Source organism: Choloepus didactylus, chromosome 19 (assembly GCF_015220235.1).
Source record: "Choloepus didactylus isolate mChoDid1 chromosome 19, mChoDid1.pri, whole genome shotgun sequence".
Classification (NCBI taxonomy): domain Eukaryota; kingdom Metazoa; phylum Chordata; class Mammalia; order Pilosa; family Megalonychidae; genus Choloepus; species Choloepus didactylus.
The window spans coordinates 30,393,951-30,406,791 of NC_051325.1; the positions used below are offsets into that span (position 1 = coordinate 30,393,951).

Consider the following 12,841-nt stretch of genomic DNA (forward strand, 5'->3'; position numbering starts at 1 on the left):
GCTGTGGTACTGGGAGGAGAGAGGGCTCCTGATGGTGGGTTACTCCACACTGTTGCTATTATTCCATTTGTGCTGGGGGAAGGGCTTCTCCCAGAAGCACCTGAGAGAGGTGTCTACCCTAGGAGGACTACTAGGCTCACTGAATACCAGAAGGTGGTTCAGGAGGAACAGGTGTTTCACCCATCAATACTTAACATTAATAAAGAGCTGCAGGACAGTCGGTCTTTGCAAGATTATTCTTGTCTGCATCAGCTGGAGCCTCGCTCAACCCACTGAGCCAGTGACATCCAGTGATTGGTTCTTGAATGGACACATGATTCATTTTGAATAATTAGAGAAAATACAATGACTTTTTTGAAATTTCAGGAAAGAGCCACTCCCTTTCCACCAAGGTTGCCAAGATGGCAGATGTAAGCTTGTTGCCATCTGGCAAAAATATTGGAAGGGACTGCGTGGAAATGAAGCCAACACAGAAGGAAGAGAGATGAGATTGAAAGATGCCCTGAAAATATATAATCCTGAGGATCTAGCTAAACTTGAAGTCAGTGCCAAAGTTTGGCTGTCCTCTCCTTAAGGCATGTTGGGTTTGGTTTCTATCATTTGCAACTGATCGTGTCCAAAGTAATAGAGATCATGTAGATATGAAACACAAACATTTTGTTTAAATGAGGTGACCGTGCTAGTGCTGTGGTTAGATATAGCTAAAAGAAAATTTAACATATCAACCTTCAAGCTCCAGGTTGAAGTAGAGGAGAATGAATATCAGGGCTGTGCGTCTTCTCCATACAAAGTGTGGCATGGGCAGAGAATCTGAATTATGTTAAGAGAAAACTATTTCAAAAGTCTTTCCTGTGCTTTGTGAGGCTCAAGTACAAACCCCATGATTAGATAGTCTTTGTCTGGGAAAACATTTTAAGGACTTTGTGCTATACAAAGTAACAGGAATTTGGTTTTGGAATCAAGCAGATAGGAAACAGAGTGAAAGGAACTGGAGTGAGGATTTAGAAGATTAAGGCAAATGTGATCTGCAAGAAGTTTCCCATGGATGGGAACAATTAATGGATTTCTAGGGCAGGTAGGTCCAATGTTCAATTTGAAAGAATTTCTTGTTCTCTTCTGTAATCCACTGCATTAACTCAAAATTTCAGTAAAAGGCTGTTACATGCAAGAGTCTTAAGTTAGGTGTTCTTTGAGGGAGATGAACTGTTGGGGTTTTGACCACTGCGGGTAAATCACGCTGGTGAGAAGTGGCAGCAGCCACTCTCTGGTGGTGATTATTTGAGCAAGTGACAGAGAAGAAGCTGCAGGGTGCTGTGGCCCACAAGGCTGCAAACCCCCTTCCCTCTCTCTCAGAAAATTTCAGAGACATTTCAAAGGATGGAGACTTGAGCCAATTTATTTGAATAAGAAAGGACAATGATTCTGGAAAGGATTCTGGGGTACTTGGTGGTGGTGGTGGTGGCAGTGGTGGACAGGGCATCAATTTAGCTGAAATCTAAATTTCTCTGCTTTCGTAATCTGAGGAACCCCAAAAGCAGGTCTGAGATAAGCACTTACATGCAAGCAGTTTTTTGGGGGGTGATTCTGGTGACCCACAATGAGGGGAGTGGGGAGAGTGAAAGAAGGGAGTAAGGGCCATGAAGTGGGGAATTAATGGGTAGGTTACCACTGTAGGCAGCCGGGGCTCAATCCCTCTGGGGAATCTATGGGATACCGTGAAAAACAAAGTCCATGCAAAAGTTCAGGAATTTGAAGATGCCCCATTCCTTGCTGGTTATGGGTGGCTCTTGGGGTCATTAAATCCTGGCACTTCCCGTCTGCCACTTGTGGGTTAAGCATGCTCCTGAAGCCAGAGAAAGCCTTCAGATAGAGAGACACAAGTGCTTACAGGAAAACAAAAGCTTTGGCACATGGGGGAATTGTTTACAACCTCAAGGAGCTCAAGTGGGCCAAGGATTATGGAGTAGAGAGGCATCAACTATTTCTTCTCTTTCTAGTATTCTATTTATTTTAAATAAAGTAAACTCAGCAAGAAATATTTTTTGTTGCTATTGGACATTGCCACTTGAAGAAAGACTTAGCAGATAGAGGAGGAATAATAGAAAAGTATGTGTGAAAATTCTGAAGAAAATTACTATATTATAATAACAGTAGACCCTTATATATTCTGCATCAACCTGCTTCTGTAGACCTCTTCATTTTCTTTTAGTTTTAAAAATAATCTTATTAAGAAATAGTTCAAATATACAGAAAATACAAAGACAAATGTAACAGGTAACAGTCATCCAGATTTAACATTTGTAAACATTTCTTCCCCAAAGAAACCTGGTAATGCTATACATAGCCTTTTACTGAGTTCAAGAAAGTGGCATATTAAAAAAAATTAATTAAAAAAAGATGGCTTTGATGACAGTACACAAGATGGAAAGGAAGATAAAATTCCAGAGTGGAGGGAGTTATAGCCAAAGAGATATAATGAGGCTATGAGAATATGGGGGATTGGGGGATAGTTCAGTGACCTGAAATGACACCCGCTCCTCCTTATCATTTCTTTCTTCTTCCTCCTGTCTGACATATAGCTAGAAGTTCACGTGTGAGCCTCCATCACACACTCAGGCAGTAACCATGAGGATGAAAGTCATTATCAAGAACGAGGGAAAGATGAAAGAGCTGAGACACTGGTGACGTCAGGAACTGCTGCACCAGCCCTGGACTCGGTGAGAAAATTAAACCCTGATTTGATTTAGCTATGGCTGTTGGACATTTGTTCTATGTAGCCAAATACAATCCCTAACTGTTACAACATGTAAGCCTCTTTTTCCAGAAGCCTTGCTTCAAAAACTGATGAAATAATTATGGCAAGATCCAGACAAAAAAGTGGGAACATAATGCAGAACTAAATTAGGCAATGAAGAGTGTTGTTGAATGCAATCAAGTGATAAAGGTAATTAGCAGCAATCAGGAGATAAAAAGTTGATGTGGAGTGTGCAGTGACAGATGTCCCAAGTCCTGAGGGGGAGAAATACAATCCCAGGGGAAAAGCATGGACCTTGGGGGGCAGCATCGTCATAGTTGAAAGAAATTGACCGGAAGGAAACAGGATACTCGCCTGTGCCTCATTGATTCACCCTGAACATGCACAATTCTGAATGTCCCATGTCCTGGTCGGGAATCTCTGAGTCTCATAGGCCCAATATTTTAACTCAACAACCTCAGAGATGACAAAATTTTGTTCCTTAATTATTTGAATATGTGCCTTTACAATCATCTGGAAGATTTATAATTAAGTAATAAGATTATGAAAGAAATTAGACCCTTCATATTAAGACTTCCTTGTGAAGTTTTTTATAAAGAGGTTTGCAATTTTGATAGAATCTGGCCGATTAACTTTATAATTTCAACTTGAAATAAGCAATTGATGTTACAATTATGACTTTAAATTTGAAGATGTACTAAAATGCAGTTGTTTGTAAACAATAATGGAATGCTTAAGAGAACCTAATTCACCATATTTATGAATTTGAAATTAAACATATTTGAGAACAGACTATAGTTTTAAAAGTTTAAGGGCATTTAAAAAATAGAACTAACAATTATGAGTATTAAATATGATAAATTTTAGTTACATGAATATTTATAAATTAACAAAAGCAAATGATTGAATTGTTCACAAAAAAAGCTTTAAGAACAAAAAATAAGCTTTGAAAGTTGAACTTAACATTTTAAGAATAATGATGCTTTTAAATGTGCAAAGATTGTTAATGGAATATTATTTAGAAACCAAGTAACTATAAGAAACCCTTTCCACACAGCAGGCTTCCTTCAGATTTAAAATAACTCACACCCACATTTTTCAGTTGAGATACAAAGATAGAACACAAGTCTTAGAACAAGGTACAGGAAAGAAGTTTCTTATTTTATTTTATACTATTTTGTTTTAATAGAGTAGGGGCAACATAAACATGTTTAAAGTAAGTAGGGAAAGAAAATTATTGTAGAGAAAAAGAAATTGAAGACAACACACATACATGGACATACACACACACACTGCCTGTTTTCTTCCCTATACGATAAAAATAAAATTAACAAACATTTGAAAGGTCATCATATCTGCATAAAACTTTTGAGGAAGCATTGCCCTATCTCTAACAGGAGGTGGCAACTTATACTATGAGTAGAAGCTTCAGATTTTAATTTTTATGTCTGTAGTTTCTTGACAAAATAACAGTTTATGTGACCTTATATCAAAGGCTATAGATAGCTGCTGAAAAAAGCAATTTATTAAAATAGTTTTGGTGCTATAGGATATTGCAGGACCTCAGGCTGGCCTTTCTGAGAGTCATTTCTGATAATTCTAGAGGTACAGAGACATTAGGACAAATGATTTATAGATCAAGAACACAATGTCTAATAAGTTTTTTTAAAAAATCTCTAATCACTTTGATGATTTATAGTACTTGCTTAGACTAAACACAAAAACAGTAACAATTATTCCATTGTTTTGCTTTATTTGGAGGTATTTTTTCCTCCTCATGTGATAAAGCTGCTAAAATTAAAAAGATGTTAAATTAGATAGACTATGTAATCTGTTCACTATCATGTCACCAGATGGTGAGATCATATCCAAAAACACTTCTTTTTTCTTTTCTACACTTTCTTTTCACTAACTTTCTCCATTTCTCAGTCAGATGAAACCCGACTGCCTCAAGGAGAGTCAGGATTTTTAAACCAAAAAGGCAAAGAGAAAGAAGCAGTTGTTTTGACTTCCAGTCTGGGCTTCTAAGCATCCAAAGAGAAGGCTTGGGGGGGGGGGGGGTAGGGGGGGGACTGAGTATGGAATTTAGTGAGAGAAGAGAGGCAGAGAGAGGCAGCTGACCCAGTTCCTACTCCCTCCTCTAAAACCTACACCAAGGGGATCACCGGAGCTGACAGACAGTCATGCATGACCTCGGGACGGTGGTGCTCAAACTTGGGTCTGAATGTAACATACGGACATCAGGCACTGAACAAATCCTCATGGCCTATTGTGCAGTCATCGTGCTGGATAAAGATTGGGCAGGAAAGCAGTCCATGAGAGAGCTGTATTATGTCAAAGCTTAACCCTCCCCTTAACCTGAGCCCATGTCATGCAACTTACATCAAAGAGAGAGCCTGGTCCTGCAACAAATCTGGAAGAAAGAGAACAAAAATATTTCTGTTTGAAAAAGAGTCATTGTTTTCTGCACAGGGTATCATCAGCCTGACTGAGAATGAAACAGTGTGTCTTAGTTTCCTAAGGCTGCTAGTACCACAAATTCAGTGACTTTAAAAAAGCAGAAATGTATTTTCTTGCAGTTCTGGAAATGATAAGTCCCAAATCAAGGTGTCAGCAGAGCTCTACTTCACTTGAAACTGCAAAGAGAATCCTTCCTTGCCTCTTCTAGCTTCTGATGTTTGCAATCTTGACTTGTAGATACCTATCTCCAATCTCTGCCTTCTCTTTCTTCACATAGCCTCTCCCCTGTGTCTGTCTGTGTCTCTTCTCCCCTTCTTATAAGGACACTGTCATATTGGATAAAGGCAGACCTTACGCCAAGGTGAACTCATCTTAACATAACTAATTGCATCTGCCATTACCCTGTTTCCAAATAAATTCACATTCATAGATACTGGGGTTTGGGTTCCAATATATCTTTTCTATGGATACAATTCAATCCATAACAGAGTGTGAGATAAAACCAAAGATTTTTGGGCCACATTCAGTCTTTTGAGGCTACTGGCATTAAAATCACTATGTTATCTAATCAGACCATACAAATATCAATGAATTATACAGCATATAATCTTTGAAATAGCTATTTCTTGAGGAAGAACATATAGGGTTCCTATTTGGAACAATGGAAATGTTTTGGTAATGGATGGTGGTGATGATAGCACAACATTGTGAATGTAATTAATGGTACTGAAATATATATATATATGAACATGGTTAAAAGGAGAAATGTTATGTTGCATATATGGTAACAATAAAAATTAAAAAGAAAATCCATGGAACTGCAGGAAAAAAAAAACTGTAAGTAGAAAAGGAGCCTTCTACATGGTAAACATGTTTGAGGGTGTATGTTAATAGAAGAAGATAAAAGCCTATTTTGAATAGAAGCAAGGGAGATGTTGATTCACTTATTTTTTTTCCTTTTTTTTAATATTCATTTTATTGAGATATATTCACATACCACGCAGTCACACAAAACAAATTGTACATTTGATTGTTCACAGTACCATTACATAGTTGTACATTCGTCACCAAAATCAATCCCCGACACCCTCATTACCACACACACAAAAATAACCAGAATAATAATTAAAGTGAAAAAGAGCATGATTCACTTCTATGCATCAAAAATGAAAATCCTTCATGCTTTTTTCTGGAACTATGGCCCATTCAGTTTTCCTTGGGCTAACTGGAAAAGCATGATTAAGAGGCAAAGAAATGGGGTTGAAAACTGCTTTGACTAACTACTGTTAATGTTGGGGGTGGACCTTTTATGACTATAAAACTAGAGATGGGTCCATGCTTGTTCAAGCCGCCCTATTATCCAACAAGCCCAGACGTTTTATAGAAACTGGACAAATTGTCCATAAGAAGTTGCCTAATGCCTTAGATGACCATGAGTCAATTGACACCTTTTTTGTTCCATATGAAAAGTACTTCTTAAAACCCCAAAGTTCTAAAGACTTCGATCCTTCCTGAGGAATAGGCTTTGGGCTCATTTGCATCTCTTTGTCTCTTTCCCTAACTCTGCTAAAGACTCTATGGCCCTTCACCTGTCCGTGAACTTCATTAAAACTGATGTGCAGGAGGGAGCTGGGCTCCTTTCCTGAGTTGCCCTCTCCTCTTTCAGCAGCTTTAGAGATCAGACAGTGGGTTAACTGATGTAGCTACCGGCATCAGGTCCTGAATGAACCTACCTTTCTGTTGTTTGTGGAATGTAGTCTAAATAAACTGCCTCAAAAATATTTTTTGCAGAAACTTTTGCCAATATTGCAATTTTCCACTATGGCTTTTGAGGAGGAAAAAAATCCTCAGTGGATTGTTCATTTAACATTTAAAAAAAGAAGCAATCCAATGCATGGGCCCTTTACACACACACACACACACACACACACACAAACACACAAACACACACACACATGCATGTGGTGAATAGCACCCTCCTCTCTGATGGGATTCAAGTCACTTCAAGGAGAGGCTCATTAGTGAGGCATACTGATGTCTTCCTTGCTTGGCAACACAAATATCCGGAGGATACAGACATTAGGTTCCGTGATGACTTTGCCTCCTTTCACTTCTAACGAAGAGTCAACTTTTGGATTGTGGTACTAAAGACATAGTTCTACCATTGAGAGCAGAGATTCTCAAATTTAGGGTGCATTGGAATCACCAGAGAGCTTCTTAAAACACAGAGTATTGTGCTGGGGACCATACTTTCAGAACCACCATTCTCTCTCTTACTACTCAAAGTAAAATCCATGGACTAGCAGCAGCTGTACCCCTGGGAACTTGTTAGAAACACTAAATCTCAGGCTCCAGCCTAGACCTGGAGAATTATCATCTGTTTGATCCCCAGGTGATATGTATGCACATTAAGTTTGAAAAGTGCTGGTCTAGAGCGGTAGTTTAGAACCGTATTACATTATTGCTCTTTACAAGGGTGATACATTCTTCTTGTCATAGCTAATGTGACAAATAATTTTCAGGCAATTTCAACTGCACCCCACTAACAGAAACAAAATATATCCTACTGTGAGAGAGAGAGAGAGAGAGAGAGAGTAAGAGAGAGGGACTGCACACTGTAGTTCTTGGTCCTGCCTTTTGGATGAGCTGCTGCTGAACACCTTTTAGTCTATAATCTCAGAGCATTTTGATCCAGATCCCAAAGAAGTTAAGAGCCAAGTATCAAAGTTGTTGTGTCTCTATGGTCTCTCTGAAGTTCTTTAACATAGTTCTTTATCCATCAATTGGGCTGGATTCACAGGTCCATATTCAATACAGTAACTATTTAAGTTAATATTCTATTCACACAACCCATTTTACTGATTCCTTCCTCAAAAGAAGACTGGAGAACTTTGAAGTAACAAAACCACAGTCACAGAGTGTTTCTGCATTAACAAATACCCAGTTGTCGAGGAGTTAGAAAATGGTGAAAATATCTATAAGGGGTAGAAAAAATAACTTGCTGCTAACAATATAGAGATGAGCTGACTTCTGTAGAGTCACGTGTTGGGGCCTCAGGAGCTGAGCAGGAGAGAAAGGGGAGAAGGGCTGGGTGGAAGACCTCACAGTGAAGGCCCTATTGGCTATCAAGGAGGACCCAAGACTTAATTTGTAAAAAGAGCATGTTAAACTTGTTGTGATGGTTAAGTTCATGTGTCAACTTGACTAAGTTATGGTGTCCAGTTGTTTGGTCAAGGAAGTAGTGGCCTAATTGTTACTACGAGGGTATTTGGTAGATTTAAATCATTCTTCAGTTGATTGCATCTATGGCTGATTACACCTGAAATCAACAAAGGAGAGTGCCTTCAGCAATGACAGAAGACTCATCTAATCAGTTGAAGGCCTTAAAGGGAGAACTGATGATTTCAGCAGTTAGAAAGAGAATTTCTATCTCTACTTCAGCCAGCCTCCTTCTCTTAGGGGAATTCATTGAAACTTTCATCACAGTTCCCAACTTGCAGGGAATTCAGACTTGCCAATCCCTCCCAGTTATGTTAGCCAATTCCTTTGATCTATGTCTCTCTCTTTCTTCCGTATATAGATAGAGAGATAGAGACAGAGACAGAGATAGAGATATAGAAATAGAGATACCTATCCTATTAGTTCTGTTTCTCTGCTGAACCCTAATATACTTGCACTTGCCCTGGAATGGTGAAAAGGTGATCGGGTAAGTAGGGAAGGACAGCTGAGGTTAGCAGATAAGATAGCAGCCTTGTGAGTCTGTAATAATCAACAGTTACAGAGCAGAACTGTAGCCTAGGGTGGGTGGATGGAAAGGGGAGTCTTGCCTTACCTGTAAAGGAATGGAGAGAAAGGCACATCTCAGTGAAATCAATCACACTATGCCCTCACCTCTAGCATAAAACTGAAGAACCGAATCAAGGAACTGAGGAAGAAACCAGCACATGGACTGGAAAATTGGTCTCTGGGACTCATTCCAGGCATGTGGGCTATCAGATCTAGAACAGCAGTAAGACTCACCCAGACCCTATCTGAAGGTGAGAATTGGGCTTTCCCTGTGATTAGCTCGGCATTACAGGTGCTTCAGCAAACAGGTGAAGGGAGGCAGGGCTGACAGCCATGCTGGGCTAGAAAAGGAGAAGTAAACCGAGGGGCGTGGAGTCCTGTCTGAGGGAAGGCCAAAAACATGTTGTTGTCTGTAGCTGTAGCAACTCCCTAGCCCGTCACTTCTTGGCAAGGGAAATCAGGTAAAAGTGTTTTGTTTAGGTGGTCAGCCTAACATTGCATTTAAAAATTTTGTTTTCCAGGGGTTAGGGATTTCACAATCACACAAGATAACAGTTAAAAGCAGGACCAAGAGTTGAACTACTACAGAATTTGATAGCAATTTATTTCACGACACAGTATCATAGAAAGAACAGTTTCAGACTCCATCTGTGGTCATCCTACACTGTCATCTGTCTATGTCACCTTTGGAGCAAAGAATAATTTGAAGAAACAGAGACAGTCAAGAAATCTCACAACATGACTTTCTTAGACAAAGAAAATAAGTCTGAGGCCTTGGAATACATTCTTTAACCCAATCTGTCTGGACCATGGCAGCAAACAAACATTCTGGGGAAAATAAAAAGGTGTAAGAAATAAAACACAAGTTGAAGACAAGAAGTGGCCAAACTAGTGTCTTTGGATCAGTCCTTAATTGAGTAATGGGATGTAAACAGCATTTCAAGAAAATAAATCTTGCTTGGCTTACTGAGCATCTTACATCTCAAAATTCCATAAAGTGCAAAGTTGTAATTTTCCATTCCTGATATGAACTCAGATTGGGTTCTCCTTGAAGCTCCTTTGTCCAGCTTCAATTTTCATCAAATCCTTGCACAGCTCGAGGAGCTGGACTGCATGTGGTGATCTGATGAAATACAGGGATGTTTCATCCAATATCCACTGGAACAAATTGTCTTAAATACCATTTGCAATGGGGCTTCATTCCTCCAAGGAAAACAAGCCCTCATTTAAAAACCAAATAGCAAAGAAAAGGTGCATGTCAAAGGGGCAGGGTTACTTTCGTCCTCTATTTCAAAATGTGCCTGGAAGTGACCTCAGAGGAAAAACTTTTTTTTCTCTTCATCAATAGTTAAGGCAATAAATGTTGTTAGAAGGATTGTTAAGCACTGAATCATTGCCCCTTGCCTCCAGCCTCTCGACTAATATACCCAGCACAGTAAGCCAAGCAAGATTTATTTTCTTGAAATGCTGTTTACATCCCATTACTCAATTCAAAACTCTTAACTAGCTCTCCATTGGTCAATAGAGAATGGCATTGAATGATACTTCTCAATCCTAAAAGAGATTCTAAAATGTATCTAATGCAATCTCCAGTCCCTTCAATAGAAAGAGGAAACTGGGGCCCAGAGAGGCTAAGTGAATTACTACATGTTCCACAGGTAGTTAGTGAGGAAGCTAGGCTAATAACGGGTTCTGGCTTCCATTCTCTTGCCTTGGAAATCACCAGGAGCCATACAGGGCTTCCTCAGCATGCCTCCATGATCCTTTTTAGCTTTATCACCAATGCTTATCTCCTCCAAACTGCCGTCTTTGAAATTTGTCAAACACCTCACGGGCATAATCCCTCACCCATTTTTTTTCTCCTTTCACATGTTTTCCCATATAAAGACAAGGCTACATTTCCTAGGAATTCTTCATAAACAACTCAAGTCCCAAGAACAATTAATATTAGTTACACTTAGTTGTCATGTTTCCCTGCCTACTTTTATTTATATTTAAATGCTTATGATCAAACATAATAAGACTGTAAGATTTTTTTTATTTTCATGTAATAATTTATTGAAAAAATTCAGTATCATTGCTTATTACTGGTTAATATAAGATTTTTAAAGTGATGATTTTTTTCTTTTATATATTTATATCTACTTATCACCCCATCCTCATTATTTAAAAATGCACTCTGACCATAGAATACACTTATGGCACAAATGAATGGATAATACTAGCTTGTGAATTCCTTCTATCATATACACATACATCTCAAAATTCCATAAAGTGTGAAGCTGTAATATAAGCAGTATTACCTTATCTTTTGGGATGATATTAAGATCGTTATACATTTGCTAACAGAAATTATTCTGTATTAAAAAGTTGAGCTGTATGTAAGTGATCAATGTCTTTAAGAAAAAGGAGCTGAGATAGTATACTTAAGAACTTCATCTGAGGTCAAGTTCAATGGGTAGCATGAATCAAATGGAAATCCAAGGCTCTTGAGTTTTTCTGCTCTCTTTTTCCCAATCTTCCAAGCTTACATCTTTATAAGTTCTTCTTATGCAGAATTAGGACCACAGAATTAGTACCATTTTGAAATGGCCATGACCTCAACTTCATTGTGTTCTGTTTGCTGATGCCTCACCAGTGTCTACTAAAACCAATGTCATGTACCTAGACAGATCCCAAACGGATGGGGAATTCCCTAGTTTAACTGATTTGGCCAAAGTTTTTGGCATCAGTCTTGCACTTTCATATAGCACTATGGTACAATTCCCAGAGTTACCTAATATGAAATATCAGCTGGACACATAGTCCATATTTCCAGCAACCATTTCAATGAATTGGGGCCAAACTCCATATTAAAATCTCCTTACGCATCACCCACCACCTTATTCGGCAAGATGGCTTCATCTCCGGGACAAAAGAGTAGCTTTTGCAGAATAGGACAGACTGGCAATGCAATGCATTCTATAGAACTAGGGAAGTGACAAGTCTGTAAGATGGCTCTTAAATTGTGTCTTATTAAGGAAGGGAAAGATGGAACATTCTTTCTTCATCAGAAAAGTGGAGGAATAGATAGGGGAATTTATTGGAATATCTGGAGAGTATAGATAAAGGCAAAAAATCAGCTTTTTAGTGGACAATCTATATATTTATATCTACCTCATCTGCATCCATTTCTGTATTGGAAATTGTATATTTTTCTGTCTAGTGATAAATCTTAGCACTGTTTCAACAAGGTTCAGTTGAGCAAGATTTCCCCAAAGCTTAACTAGGAATGGTTTACTAATATTTTTCCCAAGATCCATCTGATCTTCAGGTGATTAAGTCAGTTGATGATGACATGGGGACCAGGTGAACCCTGAAGAAAGAGGCCCAGGCATATCATACAGAGATGGATTTATTGGGAGGTTTTAACTACTTTTCTTTTCCTTACTCCCTATTTGCATGTGACCATCACTGTGAGCTGCTGGACATTGCCTTTGATTGCTCCAAGGAGAGGCAGATTAAAAAACTAAAAAAAATCAGTCCCTTGACAGTCAATAAGGTTCTCAGCATGGAAAAGTATTTGAAGAGTTTTATGAAGGAACTAATTACAGAGGGATGTGAAAGCACCAGGGACAACTGTGGGGAGCTGTTATGAGCCCCCAGGCTTCTTACTAGGCAAGAGGAGGTGGAATGGGTTACTGGTTCACAGAAAGTGCTATGGCCACAAGTAGAGGAATGGAGTCGCTGCTAGAACTGGGGACTGGCGGGAAGAGAATAATAATCAACTTAACTTCTCTTTCATATGACTATGCATTTTTTGCTAATTATAAAACTTGACAGTAAAAAATAAACAATCCA

The 12,841-nt window shown here is 38.8% G+C and overlaps 1 long non-coding RNA gene across 1 annotated transcript in view; it reads left to right on the forward strand.

Annotated features, from left to right (window-relative positions):
• Nucleotides 1–2,654: 2,654 nt before the first annotated feature.
• The window catches only part of LOC119515413, a 28,844-nt gene continuing 18,657 nt past the window's right edge, over nt 2,655–12,841 (forward strand). Inside the window, exon 1 of the long non-coding RNA XR_005213028.1 lies at nt 2,655–2,717. This is a non-coding gene — a long non-coding RNA (uncharacterized LOC119515413). The remainder of the gene's footprint in view (nt 2,718–12,841) is intronic.